Below are 15956 nucleotides of genomic sequence, written 5' to 3' on the forward strand. Positions count from 1 at the left end.
TGCCTCCTTGTATGGCCTAGCTTGATACATCTCACAATTTCATTTTAGTGTCAAACATGAAACTGTTCTGTAAAGCCAACCCTATCTGAGTAACTTGATGTACATGCTTTTGTTCAAGTGAATTAACATAAAGACTTTGAAGTTGCACGGAGTGAATTCTCACCAACGGCTCACTCCCAAAGGCAGACAACGGGAAAACATCATCATCAGAACCAGCCAGCTCTCATGTGGGTGGGACTGCATTTTACTGACAGTGTTATCCCCCAGAACCTGGAATGATGCCTGGACGCCGAACAGGCGCTCAATAAATATTGCTAAATGAGGGAATATGAGCGAGCCTGCAGCCCAGGCTACTGCTGAGAACAAAGGAAATACCCACGAATTCACTGAGCCAGGAACCGTCTCATTGCATACGCTGGGACCAAAATTGAAATGTAAAGCACACACATACATGTGAAGAATGTAGAAATTAAAGGTAAAACTTCACGTACAAATCCCTGAGCTTGCTAATGCTACAGGGGAACAGTGAGTTTTTACTGACATATTGGTAAGTCAGGGGAAGAGTATTTAAATACAAAGTATTCCTCATTTCACAGCGACCCAGAGAAAATACAGCAGTGAGCGCAACTTTTCTCTTAGAGCAGGACACATGTATATTCATAGTCCCAGACGTCTAGGACAGTAAATTCTACTTTTGAGTGAAGTGCTGTAGCTAAATTCACATTAGTCAACTCAGTAAATGCAGTAAGTGGGAAAGGACTTCCCCCATGTTTGTTGGCATGTGTAACCCACATTCTATTTACCTGATAAAGTACTTAGGCAGATTTATGTCGGCTTCAGAGTGATGAGCTCAGTCTAATTTCACCCTAGGGTTTACGCTCAGGAATAGCTCTCATGAGTGAATTCAACAAGAGTAGCAGGAAAAAAAAATCTATGCAACTGAATTCCTTCATTCCCAAACTGTGCATCTCCCAGTCTTCATGTCTCACAATGGGTCTCCCAGTCCTCATGTCTCACAATGCGCGTGTGGGCTGCTGTAGATGGAACCGAGTTCTCACAGAACTGCTGTGGCGAAGCCCCGACCTCCAATGCGATGGCGCTTGCAGATGGGGACCCTAGGAGACAGCCGGGCTTCGGGGAGGTCCTGAAAGGGGTCCTCTGGCTGGGATCAGTGGCCCTCTAAGAACAGACACCAGGAAGCTGCCCATCTCCCTTGCTCTCTCACTGCTAAGCAAGACACTACAAGGCGGCCACCCGCGACCCAGTAAGGGAGCCCTCAACTGCAGAAAGCAATCGGAGTTGAACTTGGCTCTCAGCCTCTAGAACTGTGAGAAATACAATGCTATTGTTTTCCCAGCTGGCCTGCAGTATTTCACCAGGACAGCCCAGGCTAAGACTTTGAGGACAATCACAGGACTAAAGAAACCAAGGGTAAGCACTATCATGCCACTGTTGAGTGGTTAGCCCTCAACAGCGCTAGGGAGTTACAAGCACGGTCTCCTTCAGTTCTCATGAGCCAGGTATGACTGTCACTGCCATTCTACACACAAAGACACGGAGGCTGAGAGACACTGAACACAGCACCAGGGAGCTCCGGGGTCGTGACTTAAACCAGCGCCCTGCGACGGCTGAGCCCGAGACCGTATCGCTGCATCAGACGCTCCACGCAGCTCAATCAATCCTCTGGGCACGAAAGATTCCAAAACTCACTACGATATTCTGACATTTATAGGGAAGATTACGACCACCTTCTCTTTGAAAGAAGGAAGCTGTAGACCTTGCCCAAAGGCGTGGCAATCTTACAAAACTGGCCCAGTTTCTGCAGCGCTGTCAATGGCAGTCTAGTTGTCTCACTCTCAGACGTGGCTGGTGTTGATGATTACACACGAAAATAACTACCAGACCACAGACTGACTCCCCACCTAAGCCGTCTCCTGCCAGGACTCTGCACTCCAACTGGCCTGATGATTCCTACACATAATCCAGATGCAAACACAAGCCACTGTTACTCACTGAGGACCCCCCAGTGAGTGATTTAAACCCTACGTCTCCAGTTACTACACATGTCAAATGAAAAGGATGGCCTACAGGCTACTGTGATGGTCACGTGAACAATGCATAGCAAACCCCTGGCCTTGGAGAGAATGCCCCCACGATGGAGCCCCCTCTCCCTTCCTCTTCCTCACACTCCTCTTCTTCCTCCTCCTCTTCCCTCAATCCTTCCCTTCCCCTCCTGCCTCCTCCTCCTCCTCAACCTAGCAATTATTCTTCTAGCAATTATTCTCCCTGGTCTAACATGCCTCTTCAATACTCCCTAGGGTCTTTTTGCTTAGCCATCCTCAGAACCTCTCATCCATCAAAGTTAAAATAAATTTAAAAACCTGTCCCCACTCCACTTACCATCTCTTCTCTCCACATCCCTTCACTGGCAGACAGAACACACTGCACACTCACATCCACCGGCACCTCCCCACCTGCTCAGCCAAGAGCCTAGTTCTCAAGTGTCTGAGTACGTCCCATTGGGCAGGCACTGTGCTGGAAACGGGTTAAACCACAGGCAGAAGCCAACTCAGTCCAGCCCTGCTGGAGTAGCCCTGACATCAGACTTGACCCAACACACTGCTGACGACACCAGGCTGGAGGCCACAAGTGCTCTCCCAGTCCCTGCTTTCTCTCCTTATAGCTCCCCTCTAAAATCCACAACCAGTTCCTCTTTCCTCTCCCTTAGGGGCTGCATGCCCTCTTGAGACTTTATCCCCCCCCACCCTTGAATCCCACCCCAGTCATTCCCCTCCTTCTCATTTTTCTACCTCCACACAGAGCTTTCTCTTATGTGCAGTTGTTCAGATCAGAAAACCAGGAATCCTTGATTCTTCTCCCCTTCATCACTTGACAGCAGGTCCTGTTGACTCAGTGTCCCCGGCATCTGCCCCAACTGCCAAGATCCCTCCATGTCTCCATCATGACTGTCTGGCCCCAGACCCCCCTGTCTTCGCACTGAACACCCTAGCAGCCGCCTAACCGGGTTCCCTGTTTCCTACAGCAACTTCTGCGGCTACACAGCATCATCTGTCTGGAACTGATGCCGTGGTAGAGTGGGTTAGGTTGCCACTTGCAATGCAGCATCTTACGGTCGCTGGTTTGAGTCCTGGCTGCTCCACTTCTGATCCAGCTCCGTGCTAATGGCCTGGGAAAATCAAAGGAAGATGTCCCAAGTGCTTGGACCCCTGCCATCCACATGGGAGACCCAGAAGAAGCTCCTGGTCCAGTCCTGGCATTGCAGCCATTTGGGGAGTGAACCAGAGGATGGAAGATCTCTTTCTCTGTCTCTCCCTCTCTCTCTGTAACTCTGCCTTTTGAATAAATAAATACACCTTTAAAAATCTGACCACCTCATTTCTATGCCATAAAAAGGGTAGAGGCTGAGGCTTTGGTGAATCAGTTAGGATGCTACTTGGGATGCTCACATCCCGTATCACAGGTCCTGGGTTCAAGTACTAGCTCCAGTTCTTGACATCAGCTTCCTGCTAATATCCATGCTGGGAAAAAGCAGATGATGGCTCAGATAGTTAAGAGAACATGGCAGAAGCCCCCTACACATACATTAAAGGAACGGCTGGTGGGATGACGGAGTGAGTGGACAGGCACCAGCAAAGGAGGGGACACCTAGGAGCAAAGCCTGCAAAGAGGGGTTTTTTCCAGGACTACACAGAAGGTGCACCTTGAAGTGTTCCGACACAAGAGAACACTCACATCCCAGAAACACGTGTCCATTAGAAGACGCCTGATGAGAGAACACCTACCAGCTCCATCGCTGGGGCGAAGAAACAGCACAGCACCAAGGCTTCTGGGAAATCCCACGCTCCGACAGCACATCCTGCCTCTTCACAAACGTGCCTGTGCAGAGTCCCCCAGGCTCCCTTCCATGCCTGCGCTGGAACAAATTCCTATCACACTCAGAGAGCAGAGACAGGGTGGGGGATGCTCTTCACCCCCACGCGCAGAACCACGGCTCCTGTCCTCCAGCGCCCTGGCTGTCACACTGGGGAAGCAGTAACCTGTCTCCCTTCCTGACCCTGCCGGCCTCTCCTTTTCCTCCTTTCTGGGCCGATGCTATGCAGGCAGAAAGGGAGGGAGGAGAGTCACAACGGAGGAGGGAGGGGAGTCTCCCCCACAGCTGACTCTGCTTCTCCTCCCATGGCATAAAGGCTGCCCCAAGCAATGACGGACATGGGAGATACGCGGGAGATACGCAGGGATGAGGAGCCCCGTCCAAACACCCACCAGGGGCCATGCAGCTCGGCTACACCCAAAAGCCTCTGCCCTTGGGTTCTGAGGACAGCCAGGAGCGGCGGCCACCCCACCGAGCTCCTTTGTGAAGGACATGCTACTGCTTCCCGCCTTCTCCAAGGGAGGTGGGCTGGGCAGCCCAGGGTGCTGTGGGCTGCATGGAGAACTGACCCTGCCCCACCACCACGACTGCACATGGAATTGAGGGAAACACAGTGCCAAGGAAGCTGCAGTCGCGTGGCACTCCCCACCCCTTCTCAAGCCTGGCTGCCTGGAAGCCTACTGCGTCCCATCTTTATTTATTTCTGTGGTATTCATCTCCTGCTTTAAAGTAACACAAGGACACTCCTAGCACCTAGTGTTTCAGTCTTCAGTACTGCCCCACTGGCTTCTCTCTGTGGAAGATCTGGCTGCCTTACGTCAGCATCACCACCAGCCACACGCACGAGTGTGCCCACGTGCCCACACACACACTGACATGCACTTCCCTGCCCCCGGACCATCTCAGCACTACTTTCTCACACTGCTCAGGTAAGTGTCACAGTTCACTATGCTGGCTGTGTAAGTGGAGTTCCCAGGTGAACCAGAGTCTACTACAATTAGATTTTCTTGCATGAACCACACTGGGAAATGATTTTGTGCCTATCAGATCATCAAAAATTTAAAATCTGACATCACAGAGTATTGGAGAGGGTGTGGCCCAAGGGGATCCTCCCACACTGCTGCTGTGAGCGTGAACTTCAGGCTGCAGGACCCTGGGCCAGTTGCTTTTGTGATACTGTTTTCTCTTCTGTAATACAGGGTAACAGAGTGTGAGCATGAGATCCCTTGATGCTTACTTATGAAGGACCTGGCGCCGTCCTGTGCATGGCCAACACACAACACAGAGTAGATGCATGTCTCCCCATTAGTCACCCTGGTCATTCCTTCATAGCAGTTACCACCACTGGAACCAAGTATTCATGCAACTACTTATGCGTCAGCTGCCTCCTGCAGAGCCAAGGACCACACCTGTTTCGTCCTCTGCTGTCTCCTTAACGCTGGAACAAGCCTGTGCACAATATAAACTTAGGTGGAATGAAAGGACAAGGACTAAGTGAGCCACTGTCCCCACTTCATGCACAGAGTGTGAGAGCTGAACGTTCCTTTAAAAGCACCGAATTGCAGGAGGCTGGCATTGGGACACAGAGGGTTAGGCTGCTGCTTGAGATGCCAGCGTTCCATATTCTACTGTGGTTCAAGTCCCGGCAGCTCCACTTCTGACTCGGCTTTCTGCTAAGGCGCCTAGGAATACAGCTGAAAACAGCATAAATACTTGGCCCCTGGCACCCATGTGGAGAATCAGAATGGAGTTCCTGGCTTCTGGCTTCAACCTGGCCCAGACTTGGCTAGTGCAGCCATCTAGGAAGTCAGCCAGCAGATGGAAGATCTTGATCTCTCTCTTACTCTGTCTCTCTTTCCTTGGTTCTCGGTTACTCTCCCTTTCAAACAAGCAAATCAATTATCCATTAAACACCAGAATACCTGGGTTTGATACCTGGCTCTGGCTTCTAACTCCAGCTTCCTATTAATAAAGACCTTGGGAGGCAGCAATTATGGACTGAATCTCTAGCTTGGAACTTCAGCCTGGCCCAGCCCCAACTGTCGTGGGCATCTGGGAAGTGAACTGGTAGATGGGAGTGCTCCCTCTCTCACTCTTTCTCTCCCTTCCTCCCTCCTTCCTCTCTCCCCTCTTTCTCTCTGCGACTCTCGAAAAGGGAACTGGGAACAGAGCTATGAGCCTTCTGAGGTACAAATCAACAACGTAATTCCTTCCACAGACTTGGACATTTGTCAACAAAAGGATTAAAGATGTCTCCCTGAGCAAAAGGAAGAATCACCCCCTTAAAACAAGGGGAAGGGGCCGGTGCTGTGGCGCAGCGGGTTAATGCCCTAGCCTGAAGCGCTGGCATCCCATAAGGGTGCTGGTTCTAGTCCTGGGTGCTCCTCTTCCGAATCAGCTCTCTGCTATGGCCTGTGAAGGCAGTGGAGGATGGCCCAAGTACTTGGGCCCCTGCACCTGAGTGGGAGACCAGGAGGAAGCACCTGGCTTCTGGCTTCGGATCCACAAAGCTCTGTCTCTTGCGGCCAACTGGGGAGCGAACCAGCGGATGGAAGACCTCTCTCTCTCTCTTTCTGCCTCTCCTCTCTCTGTATAACTCTGACTTTCAAATAAATAAGTAAGTCTTTTAAAAAAAACTAAAAGCACTATAGTGGACCAGAAGAGAAAATACTACAATCAGTTGTCACATGCCTTCCCTGTCAGTGAGCAGGGCAGAAGGAAACTAAGAGGCAACTTTGTTTTGTTGAACTGATAGTCTGTCTCCAGAGCAGTTTTAGCTTTGCATCAACACTGAGCAGAATTCACAGAGCGCTCCCGAATCTGCCCAGCGCTCCCTGTCACCCCCCACCCCCACACACAGCACAGGAGGCAGCTTTCCCGTGCATCGGAGAGAAGAGGACAGCACGGGAAATGGATTGCTTCGTCTCCTACGTCAGGCTGGGTGCCGCTCCCTACGCTTCACTGCAACACTCCATCATTGGTTCAAAGGAAAGAAAACCCAACAGGAGCTCCAGGGAAGTACTTGGGTCTGTGGCACCGGAATACGGGGGCATCGGGCCTAAAATCCATGTCCCAGCTGAGCCTGGGCTATGGTGAAAGCCATCCCTTGCCTTCTACACGTGGCCCCTTTGTGAAAGATTTACAGGGAGCGGTGGGAGCATCAGCCCCTATTAAACGCTCTCCAATTATCAGCTGCACAGGCAGGAAGGTGATTAAAATTTAATGACATATCCCGGCTTGTTGCCATTCAATGGAACTGCTGTCATCTTCCTGTCAGCGAGAATAAAGAAGTGGGAAATGTTCAGAAGTAAAAAAAAAATTTTTTTTAAAGGAAGAATATTTTTCAAGTAAAATTCTTCATCTGACAAGGTAGGAGAATTAATCAGGCAGGTAAAGCGAAAGATCAAATGTGATTTTGCCTGATAATTACTCACAGCCTGCATGTCAACGGGGACTATTTACGGATTCAACAGGGAATGAAGTTCTCAGCCTGTGCTGCACCTTTGCACACGCTTGGCCGTGACATTTTTATCAATACTGCACACACGGATACCCCTGGGCTGTGTGCCTTTACTGAAGGTGTGCGGTAGCATGACCACGAGTGTGACAATGAAGTGACAACTGGCCAGCAGGGTTCATGCTGACCCTCTGTGGAACTGCACAGGCCAGTCTCCAAGCTGGGCAGCTTTCACCAGCAGCATCCCCGTGAGAAGTGGAAGAGTTCCTTGTTGCACGTCACCTGTCCCAACACAAGTCCCTGCCCGGGGGCTGTGTACTGGGAAGCCCAGAAGACAGCGTGAACCAGATCCAGCAGAAGGACATGGAGCCAGGCGCTGGGTGCAGAAGCTGTGCGTGACACACGGCTTCACTGGTGAACCCTACGTCACGTCCGTGTGGCATGCGACCAATGCCACAGACTTCCCCTGTGATCAGCTAGTGACAACAGGCAACGTGCGGGGAAGCCAATCTCGCCGGCCACACGCTGGGTCTGGGAAGGCCTGCTTCCACCCAACTTTCAAGCCAAGTTATCACAGAAACAGATCCTAGCACAGCAGCTACCACTGGCAGCCAGCAGCAGCCAGGGGTGGTGGTCCTAGGACACATCCTCACTGCCCCCATCACTACTCCAGTCCATGGGGGCAACCATGCTTCCCTCTCTCCCAGTCTCAGTCTCTCTCTTCCTCTGTACTTGTGCCTCGCACCAGCCATCCAGTGGGTTCCCCAACCATGCCTGGGGGCCTGAAGTTCAGGAGGAGCAGGAACCTCAGAAAGAGGGCCATGGGAGTGGTCAGTGCAGACTACGCTGCCGAGTCACTAGGTGGTCACTCCGACACCCTCCAGACCTCTCCTCAGTAGGAGCCTACTCTCCCAGACTCTGGGGCTGCTGGGGGCTCTTTCAAGATAGCTTCAGTGGCCATATCCCTTTCCACGGAGGCTAACAAGCAGTGGCTGATCATGAGGGGTACAAAAGTATGGATCCCGGGGACACTCATCCCTGAGCATCCCGTGGGTTCTACTCTCCTTGATTCCATGAATGGTCACCAGCACAAAGTCCTGGGATGGGGCCTTGGCGCTGAATCATGGGTCACTCCCTGCCCCGCTGGCAGCAAGGACCCTCTCTCTGGTGCTAAGTGAAGCACAGACGACCCCAGGAACAGGGTGACAACACCATAGTTCAAACTTCCAGCAGTGGTCAGCAGGGATGGGAAACTAGTGCCCTAGCTGCTGTCAGAGATCTGCAGAGAAAGAACACTGACAACTATAAATGGAATTATCTGTCATGGCCATGCTAGGTATTACAGAGGAGGCACTGGCAGGAGTAGGGAGTGGACAATGAGCGAATGAGAGATGAGTTGCTGATTAAAGCTACGTGTGTTAGTCTAAGAGCCTCCTTGGCAGCCTGCACAGAGGAGCCTCCCCCTCCAGAGACAGCTCAGAACAAAAGCATTAGAGCAGCTGAGCTCCAGGGGAAGCCACACTCCCACCCAAACCTGGGCTGTGATGCCAAGGCCAGGCCCCTGCTTGGAAAAGAACAGGACTCTGACATTAGCCCAAACACATGGATTGATGACCCACCCCCTAAAATCTTGAGTCCCCAGAACACTCTGAAAGCTACAGAAGTGGCTGCCTCCTCTCCAACAGGAACTAACCCCCTCCTCACATGCTGGCTTGAAGGCCTGTCCCGTGGAGAAGGTACCACAAATGCCATGCAGGAGAGGCCACACCCAAAGCCGCTGTAAGACAGAGCCAACCTGAGTCGGCAGAAGGGCACATGGAGCTGTTCTGGGGCTGTCTGGTCATCAGGACCGAGGTCTAAGGTTGGATAGAGAGGTTATCAACCAGAGGGCATTCTTCAGGGCAACGCTATCCACCCCCTTGGCAAGGATCCTGGGAGACTGCGTGACCCTGCTCTCGGCAAGGTTCCAGGAAACTGCCAAGCCCCATGCCAAGAGGGATGGAAATGTCCGATTCGGGTGACTGACAGTGGAAAACGGCTCGGCAGGCTCACAGAGGCACAGCGAAGCAGAGCTAGAAGGCAAGGCCTGGCCTGACTGTGCTCTCCAGGAGGACCTGAAAGACACAGCATTTGCTCAGGACAAAAGGAATGGACCGGGGAGAGAGGGGCCAGCTTGTCTCAGCTGTAGGCCAGGACTGACAAGGCCATTACACAGCCAGCCTCACGGATTGCAAGGTGGAAGACAGCACTGCAGAGCAGTTGAGGCCACTTAGCAGCAATTAACTGTCAAACCCAGGTGAGAGCAATTTTCATAATGAGCAGCAAGGTTCAGCCCTGGGCGACCTGATCCACACAGTGAGAGGAACGGCTAACAGAGGACAGCGTCCCAAGGCCAAAGTGGTGGGCACTCCACAAGATGCTGCTCAGTCTGTGCCAGCAGGAAAAACCAAGCATGGATCATCGGAGCCGAGGGGACAGGGCATCAATAAAATTAGAATTCCTGGCTGGCGCTGCGGCTCACTAGGCTAATCCTCCACCTGCGGCGCTGGCACACCGGGTTCTAGAACCGGTTGGGGCGCCAGATTCTGTCCCGTTTGCCCCTCTTCCAGGCCAGCTCTCTGCTGTGGCCTGGGGGTGCAGTGGAGGATGGCCCAGGTCCTTGGGCCCTGCACCTGCATGGGAGACAGGAGAAGCACCTGGCTCCTGGCTTCGGATCAGCGCGGTGTGCCGCCCACAGTGCACCGGCTGCAGTGGCCATTGGGGGGTTGGGGGTGAACCAACGGCAAAGGAAGACTTTTCTCTCTGTCTCTCTCTCTCTCACTAACTCTGCCTGTCAAAAAAAAATCCTTACAGAGTTTCCAGTCATGAGCGAGCTTCTGCGCACTAAATCCACTGGTTAAAGAAGAAAAAAGAGGGGCTGACACTGTGGCATAGTGGCTAAAGCTGCCACCTGCAGTGCCGGCATCCCATATGGGTGCTGGTTCTAGTTCCAGCTGCACCACTTCTGATCCAGCTCTCTGCTATGGCCTGGGAAAGCAGTAGAAGATGGCCCAAGTCCTTGGGCCCCTGCCCCCACGTGGGAGACCCAGAAGAAGCTCCTGGCTCTTGCCTTCGGATCAGCTCAGCTCCAGCCATTGCTGCAGTAAACCAGCGGATGGAAGACCTCTCTCTCTCTCTCTCTCTCTCTGCCTCTCCTTCTCTCTCTGTGTAACTCTTTCAAATAAATAAATAAATCTTAAAAAAAAAGAAGTGTTCTGCAACAAGAGGGGATTTCCCACACTAATACCATGGTCAACCATACACAGAAATGATTGTCCTTGTCTTCCCCAAGGTAATTATAACCATGCACTTGGGAAACTAAGGAGAGAGCCAGGAAAGACCCAGATGCTGTTGTGGGCCAGTGGACACAGGGTCTGGTTGACTCTGACTCCCAGGCTCCTGAGGCATCATCACAGCCTGTCTCTCAGAGTGGGAGGTCAATGTGAGCCTGCCAAGAATGGACCCTTACACAGCTCTGTTCCACATGGTCCCACAGGACCCAGAGCCCCACCTGGTGATCATTTCTCAGATCCTTGAGTATCTAATGGGAATCAACATACTTGGTCAGTGGTACCAGATCCATGCTAAGCCCTGGGCCACCAAGGTCAACATCATCATCATGGTGAGGATCAAAGGGAAGCTTTTCAAACAGCCCCCTCCATGGACAGCAGCGTCACCACAACCTCACTTCCAAGGTGCCCTTGAGAAACAGTAGCAAGAGAGAACCCTCCCAACGGGCAGAGCTTTGCAGGGTGTATATGGTCTCCCACTTTGTGTTGAAGGGAAGTGGCCCAGCATGGGAATACATATGGAGCAAAGGACAGTGGAAAATGGCTTGGTGCCTAGCTAGGATCCTGGAAAGAGCAAGTTCATAAAATTAAGGGCAAGGATGCCTCAGGTAGGAGTATAGGGATTGGGCCTAAGGAGGCAGGTATCAAATGTGATCTTCATTTGCTTATTCCTGCCCATCAGAGGGGACTAGACAACCAAGCACATAGCTAAATAACAACTCCATCAGTTGACATTGGGGAATCTGTAATCAGCTGTTCCAGGCTGCCATGGTGAGCCTGACATAGACATAGGCCAGGAAGAGGCATTGATGCTAAGCCTGTGTCAAGAACAGGATCCCAACAGCCCAGCTAAAGCTGATGAAGCTACTGCTTCTGTCAAACACCCAACAGCAACACAGAGGGACTCTCAGTCTTCACTATGGCACCAGCCCCTGAGGAGAGCAACCAAATAACTTGCAGTAGCAACCTGACCACATCACACTCGTTCTACCCTGGAAAGGTAAGAAATGTGTCGAGGAGAAGGGACAAGTATTCCATGTTTTCTTCCCATAGGAGACAGGGAGGGCCTGATTTGCTGGTACAGGATCCCACATAACATTGTACGAGACCACTAGATGCATTTTACCATAAAGGAGGTATGAAAATAGACCCACATCCCTGAGATCCTGTGGTCCTATCACACAGCCCAGCAACCGGAAGCTGTCGGTCTCACGTAGCTTTGCAATGGCCTGTTAAAAGCCTAGCCGAAGGGGCCAGCATCGTGGCACAGGGGGTTAAGCCCTCGGCTGGCAGTGCTGGCATCCCACAATGGGTCCCATTTCAAGTCCCGGCTCCTCCACTTCCGATCCAGCTCCCGGCTAGTACACCTGAGAAAGCAGTGGAAGACGGCCCAAGTGCTTGGGCCCCTGTATCCACATGGGAGACCTGGATGGAGTTCTTGTCTCCTGGCTTCAACCTGGCCCAGCCCTGACCATTGTGGCAATTTGGGAAGTGAACCAGTGAAAGGAAGAGCATTCTCTCTCTGTGCCTCTCACCCCCTCTCTCTGTAACTCTGCCTTTCAAACAGAACAAAAATGAATATTAAAAAAGGGCATAGCTGAAGCAACTCTTGGGGGTGCAGTAACTTACAGGACAGGGCATCGTCCTCCAGGAAGTAGCCCTTGTGGTCAGATTTTTTTTTTACATGGTGCTGTGTCTCTCAAAGGAAGAACACGTGGGGCCAGCCCTAGTGGGTGGAGGCTGGAGTGACCTCCCCCTTCCCCATTTCCTCGATGACCCACTTGAGAAATGTGTGCTTCTCCTCCTGCAACTGTGGACTCTGCAGGTTCTGAGTCCTGGTCACTTGTGCCAAGGGACACATGAAGAATCCCATGAAATTATAAACTATGCCTGCTGCCTGAGCACTTCAGACTTGTTACACAAAGTAACAAGGTTATGCCCCAGAAGGGGTAACTTGTCCTGACCACCTGAGGAGGCAGGGCTGCCGCTGGCAGAGAGGAGCGGGGCACAAGAGCTATGCTACTGTGAAAACTCGGCTCCAAGAGGACCTGGTGGATGGACTCCTTGCAGGATTCAGTCCTCTGAGCCTGGGCTGGCCCCGCTGCTCTCAGCCACCAAACACGATGGAAGCGAAGCTCGTTTCCAGGCAGAGAGAGGCGGCTTCCACGTCACGGGTGCTGGAGCGTGAGTCACAAAGCCCTGACCTCCATGAGCAGTGTGACTCTGGTCCAGTCTTCGGCTCTGTTAAGTTTCCCAGCCGAGGCCCCACACAGCAGAGCGCAGAGGGCAGAACCGGCCCACCCACGGCCTGACTCCCTGACCTGTGGAATCATGGAGATGGGAAAAATGGCCAAAGACAACGCCAACCCCCGAGTGGTGGGGCAGTTTGTTATGCAGCAAGCATCATTGTGTCACGGGCAGGAGTATCTCCTTTTCTTTTTTTTAAATTTTTTTAGATTTATTTGACAGGCAGAGATAAAGATAGTGAGAGAGGGAGAGACAGAGAAAGGGCTTCCTTTTGTTGGTTCACCCCCAAATGGCTGCTACGGCCAGCGCTGCGCTGATCCGAAGCCAGGAACCAGGTGCTTCCTCCTGGTCTCCCATGCAGGTGCAGGGCCCAAGCACGTGGGCCATCCTCCACTGCACTCCCGGGCCACAGCAGAGAGCTGGACTGGAAGAGGAGCAACTAGGACTAGAACCCAGTGCCCATATGGGATGCCGGCGCTGCAGGTGGAGGATTAACCAAGTGAGTCACAGCGCCGGCCCCAGAAGTATCTCATTTTCATTCCAAGTTCTTGCCCCCAAAGGCTAAGAATTCAAAGCAGACGCCTAAGTACAGTACGCATGGGACATCAACGTTTATTGAAAAGTGAGAGAATAAATGCATATTCATGAGAGAGCGTGGGAAACCCCACACGGAGATGTCTCCCATGAGTGGAAAAGAGACGGGACCAGGAGGAGAGAGTGTGGGAGGAAGCCAGAGAAAGACCCACGAGCGTGACCCAGAAGCCATAAAGCGTGATTTCTGTGTGTAAAGGCCACGTTTATGGAGCAGGGGCCGCTGCCCTAATTGAGTATACAATGGTCGAGTTTTACATACATGCAGCTTTCTAGGGGTTCACGGCCTCTCCATGTGGAGCTTAACTTCCACGGGGCCACAATGGCGTCTCCTCTTTCCTGGTTCTGGATAGCACACAGTGCATTGTGGGAAAGCGTAAGTACAGGAAGCGGTGGAATTCTAATGCAGGGCTAGAGGCAAAAATGATTAGGACCATCTTCCTGCCCATCTCTCATGTCAACTGGAACAGCCAGGAAAACCCTGGGTTCGGCTGCATATTGTCACCGGGAGCCCAGGGCTGAGAGCTGTCAGCACAGTGCTACTGCTGGAACGCCCAGCCCACTGATCCGGGACTCCTCCAGAAGTGGGAAGCTAGGAAGGCCAGCAGCACTGGAAGGGAGTGGGTGAGGGGAGTGTGCCAAGCCTGAGACCACGATCAGGAGCAGAGCGGCTGCTCAGTTGGGGCTCCTAGGCCTCCAGCACTCAGCCTGGCAGTGGGGTGGCATCATCACACACAGCCGGACACAGGAGGCACAGGTGCACCACTGCCCCCACGAGTCCCGCCAGAGGCGGAAGTCAGAACGACATGATCGCACTGAGCATGACGGGTGATGCTCCAACAACGCCACGCAGCCCCACCGTCCCCCTGCGGCGCACTCGGCTGCTCCCAGGAAGCCAGCACCAGCAGACCGTGCCAGCCTCATGCGTCCTCCATGGCAACAGACAGAAAGGACAAGGGAATGGCAGCGCTGCTCAGACTGATGTCAGCCGTAACAGCGTGTGAGAGAAGGAGTTGCTCACCTTTCTCTTCAGCCACATGTGCACCTGTAGCTGCGAGACACTCACTGAGCACCGAGCCCATGTCCAAGGTACTAATAGCAATCAGTTACCTTACATGTCAGCCAGGCACACACTGCAGGCCAACCAACCAGTACACGTCAGTAGATTCAACAGAAGCAGGTTCTATTCTGGAAGGCAAATAGCTTCTAAGTACTTCCTGCTCACACAGGTAATAGACAAGGAGTTCGAGCTCTGGTAATGACTCAAAAAGAGGCCATTACTTGGGAAACCACACAGGTGATCAGGGTCTAGAACAATGAGGGGTGGTTCTGGGAGGAGAGGCAGGAGGCAAGGAGAAGGAAATGAATGCAAGGAGAGAGGACTCTCCGCAGGCAAAGCTGGGAGGGAGCTGGGTGCTCGCTGCGAAGCCGCCAGTGCTCTGCTGAGCCAGGAGGAGCCAGTCCTGCCACACGGCAACACGGCACAGCGAGCTCCCCACAAGTCCAGACCACCAACTCAAGGTGGCGGAAAGACGCGCGCCAATGGCCAAGAGTGCTTCTGCCCCCCGCTGCAAGAGAGCTTCACGCGCCCATAGCTCGCCCAGCAAGCTCCCCACGTAGCAGGAGGTGATGCTGTGGCCTTACACCATGCTGCCTGGTCAGGTGCACGCGCCTGTCAGTGAAAGGAAGGAGTAAGTCACTGAGTTTTTCCTTGCCTGCCCAAGTTGAAGGTTGTTTCTCTGGGAATCACAACATACTGCTTCCTCCTGAAGCCACTTATAGCCTTTGTGACTTTCTCTGAGATCTGACCTGTTAGTGTCAGGCTGTGTCAACCCACGTATGCACTGACTCCTGGCAAATGGCACTCACTCACTTTCCGTGAGAGTATGAATAACGTGGAAGGCATGCAGGACAGTCCAACATCAACACACTAATCTAAGCCCAAAGGAACATGCCTGACATTCACCAGCCATCACGTCTGGTGTCACACACGGCCTTTATTGCTCCTGTTCCCATCACTCCCTTTCTCCCTACGAGCGTGCGTGTGTGTGTGTGTGTGTGTGTGTGTGTGTAGGCACACATCATATACATGTCTTTCATCTCTTTGTCATCCCCGGTCTCCATCTTTCCCCTAAGTCATGCCACCCACTAAGAAACCAGAACCAGGATCTACACAGATACATCTTCTGCTCCCATTTCCCACTGTAATCTGATTCCTCAACTTCTCCCCTTCCTTCCTGTCCCCCCTATTTTCTTGCTTTCTCTGACATCCTTCCCCAAATAAATAACCGGGTCTCAGGCTACTTTACCTTTCATGTTTCCATGGATTCTTTTCAATTAGTGCTCAAGTGTGCTGAGGCCTTTGTGACTAACAGGAGACCTACTTTTCTTAGCCTCCCTTCTAAATTCCATCAGCCTGCCATGACATGTCCTGAGTTTC

The sequence above is a fragment of the Oryctolagus cuniculus genome, chromosome 9 (assembly GCF_051225735.1).
Source record: "Oryctolagus cuniculus isolate XC-2025 breed Fujian yellow rabbit chromosome 9, ASM5122573v1, whole genome shotgun sequence".
In the NCBI taxonomy this organism is placed as follows: domain Eukaryota; kingdom Metazoa; phylum Chordata; class Mammalia; order Lagomorpha; family Leporidae; genus Oryctolagus; species Oryctolagus cuniculus.